Here is a 3,679-nt window from a genome sequence, read left to right as displayed (position 1 = left end):
TGAGGATCGGAGTGTCACGTTCCGACACCAGGATAGTATATGAATCGGGTGCCACGTTCCGGTACCAAGATAGAATGAGGATCGGAGTGTCACGTTCCGACACCAGGATAGTATATGGATCGGAGTGTCACGTACCGACACGAGGGGAATAAATATAATGAATCTTGCAAGATGCTAATATACTCAATTTAATGAATCTAATTCCCAAATGAGTATGGTATTGAGGCTTGAGTCCTCATGTGTGAACTTGACGGTAATTGTAAATGATATAGTACTTGTTGTTGCTACATGTTGAGTATTATAGTTGATTTTATGATATTGATGTTATGCCTTGTATTTTTTTTTATACGTAGTGCGCATCGTGATCTAGAAGACGTAAAGAAATATTAGGCAAGGATGTTATTTCCAAATGTGATATTAAGTATGAGTTGGCTAATGTAAGTGCCATTAACTTTAAGTGAGGGATTAATTAGTGGCTAATTTGGATTGATTTAATCCAATGGGCCCCACCACTCAAGGCAAAAATTAAAAAGGGATCAGATTGTGGGCTGGCCTTAGTGGACAGGTGTAGAGGGGGGCTGCCTCCACTTCATACTATTAAATGAGGTGGAGAAATCCACTCCATGCTATATAAAGTGGTGACATGCATTGCTGCATATCATCTTCTTCTTCACCACTTGTCTTAGGCAGCCATGGAAATGGAGAAACCAACCCTGCAACTCTTGGCCAGCAGCTGCAAATAATTTGGTTAGTAATCTCCTTGTTTGGTGTGTTAATTCTTTAGAATACCCTTGTTAATTATCCATTAATTTTAAGAAGGGGGCGTGACCAGTAGCTTAGGAAGTTTGTTTTAGTTATTGAATGTGCTAAGTATGAATGGAAACCATAATCGGATTATTAGTGGTGTCGTGTTGGTGCTTGGGCTGTTTTGATTAAAGAAAACTGCAGGGAAATTCTGTTTTGGCATTATGTGTATGTTTGAATGTGATTATGAGTATATACTCTAAAGGATGAATACGATAAGGTAGATGTGTTGCGAATTATAAAACGAGTTATCGCTCGGTGTGTCGTTGCTTCGCTGCTATAGTTGCCGAGACGGAACTGTTTTGGGGAGGGGGCTGTTTAATATGATTCTTTGGGTTATATGTGTTATTGGTATTGCTGTGGATAATTTGGATTGTTGTCGGATTGGGACGAAGTAAGGAAAATAGGGGAGGTGCTGCCGAATTTTCGTTAGATTATTAGCTAGCTTACGAGAAAGTAAAGCACGATGTTTATCTAATTGCGGCACGATTGTTGCTTGTTATAGATTAATAGCTTGAGCAGTAAATATTGGACGTGCGGCTCGATTATACGGTGTGTAACGCTGTCCCTTCTTTCTTTGCTTGGCATGACTTTTAAAAATAAGCGAATAATGGACAAATTTGATACTTACCTCTAAAGCGTCTAGGTGATGTATATTCTTGCTTCCACAATTATTCTTCTATATATCGGCTATGTCTAAGGCTATGATGATCTCTAATATCTATGGTAATGCTTCTTAGAGTCATTGAGATTTTACGTTTCCATATCGTATTAAAGGTTCATAATCTTGATAAAACATTAATCTTTGGTAATACTCCTTGCTGGTTCACGTTGATTGTTCTATTGAGTTATAAGAAATGATTTTAATTGCATATGGTTGCTCATAATATTCTGCTCGTGCATAGAGTCATTTATCATTTCACCGAGTCCCGGGCTGGGTAATGTTCATGCGGAGTTTCTTGCATATGTCACCGAGTTCCTCACTAGAGGGCCGGGTATGTATATTATATATATGATTGGTGATGAGGATGGTTATGATGATGATGATGACGGAGATGACGTGATGATTATTTTGCCGAGCCCCTTACTAGGGAAGCTGGGCACCTTAAATGTTAAATATATGCATGATTTTCACTTAAAAGGTATATGTGTAGCGATATTTTGTTTCGACTTGCCATATTGGTATCCTGTCATCTTTACCTTATGCTTTACATACTCAGTACATTGTCCGTACTGACCCCCTTTCCTCGGGGGGCTGCGTTTCATGCCCGCAGGTGTAGACGCGCAGTTCGGTGATCCTCCCGCCTAGGATATCTACTCTGCTGATTGGGAGAGCTCCACTGTTCCGGAGCCCAGTCGTTTTGGTACATAACTTTTGTGTAGTCTTTTGCTCGTCTATGGGTATGGCGGGGCCCTGTCCCGTCGAGTTTCACTAATGTACTCTTAGAGGTCTGTGGACATTATGTGGGTTGTATATATATGTTTTGGATAATGGTCTGGACATGGTTTGTTTGGGATGTCCGCTTGTACAGGGGCAGCCTTGTCGGCTGCGTACATCATTGTGTATTGTGTAGTGGCAGCCTTGTCGGCATACGTATGTTATTATGCTTTGAATAGTGGCGGCCTTGTCGGCTCGCGTATGCTGTTATGGTTGAATGGTTATGACTCCTTATGAGACAGGTCCTCTTATATATATATGACGTTGGGGTTGGCTTGATTTGATTAAATTCCATATTGTCTTAGTTTCAGTTGGTCATACTTAGCAGGTTTGTATGTGGGTGTCCAAAATGGGCACTAATCACTGCCTATCGGGTTGGGTCGTGACAATTGCTTAATATATATTGTTTTCTATTTCGAGTTGGCCAATGATATCTACTCAGTACCCGTGTTTTGTACTGACCCCTACTTTTATTGTTTTCTTCTTGTTATTTGTGGAGTGCAGCAAACGTGCCGTCATCTTCGACTCAACAGTAACTCTAGCCAGTCTTCATTACTCCGGATATCAGGGTGAGCTAATGCTTCTAGCTTGGACTGGATCTTCCTCTTCATGTCTTGATGCCTTGAAGTTCCGGCATGGACTAGCTTTTACGTATTTTTAGCTTCTTAGAAACTCTTAGATTTAGTAATTTGATCATAGTTGTTCTTGTGATGATGACTTCCAGATTTTGGGAAATAATAGTTATTGAATTGGTTTTTATTAATGAGTTTAAGTCTTCCGCATTACTTTATGTTGATATTACATTGAAATGTTAAGGTTTAGATTGGTTGGTTCGCTCACATAGGAGGGTAAGTGTGGGTGCCAGTCGCGGCCCGATTTGGGTCGTGACATTTATTTACTTTCTTATATATTTATCTGTAATGGGCATAAGCCCTTGTCCCTTTTATTTTCTTTTCTTGTAATTATTTTATATGTTTAGATTAGGACAGGTGGAAAAGGAGTTGAACCCAAAAGCAAGTGGGTCCGAGTTTTGGTCAAGGCGAACAGAACCCGAAAACTTGGACCCAAATCTCTCTCTCTCTCTCTCTCTCTCTCTTTATTACTTGTTAGTGCGTTTGTTTAAATTATCGTTATTTTTAGGATTAGAAACTCCAAACCCCTTCGAACGCCTTTTACTTTATCTAACTTAAAACTAAAATTGAAGCGTTAAAATGATAGATGTTTAAATTTTGAATGTTGCTTAGAATTAAGTTTAAAAGGTTTAACTTTAATGGAGTCTCAAAACGATGAATATTTCAAGATTCGTGAAGCTTTGTTAAATAAAAATCTTAAGAAATTTAACTTCATAAATTCACAATTCTTTAAAACAAAAATAGTCAAATAAGTTAATCGTCGGAAAACCGTAAGTTAGCGGAGTGTCTTAGGTGCCTTACACCT

The 3,679-nt window shown here is 39.0% G+C and overlaps 1 long non-coding RNA gene across 1 annotated transcript; it reads left to right on the top strand.

The window, feature by feature from the left end:
- Positions 1–620: 620 nt before the first annotated feature.
- LOC138339600 (uncharacterized) lies at positions 621–2,531 on the top strand. Its single transcript, XR_011212448.1, has 3 exons — positions 621–747; positions 1,310–1,356; positions 2,079–2,531. It is a non-coding gene; the product is annotated as an uncharacterized lncRNA (long non-coding RNA).
- The last annotated feature ends 1,148 nt before the right edge of the window (positions 2,532–3,679 follow it).

Source organism: Solanum lycopersicum, chromosome 11, assembly GCF_036512215.1.
Source record: "Solanum lycopersicum chromosome 11, SLM_r2.1".
In the NCBI taxonomy this organism is placed as follows: Eukaryota; Viridiplantae; Streptophyta; class Magnoliopsida; order Solanales; family Solanaceae; genus Solanum; species Solanum lycopersicum.
The sequence above is the reverse complement of the archived record's forward strand: the minus strand, read 5'-3'. Positions and strand labels throughout refer to the sequence as shown.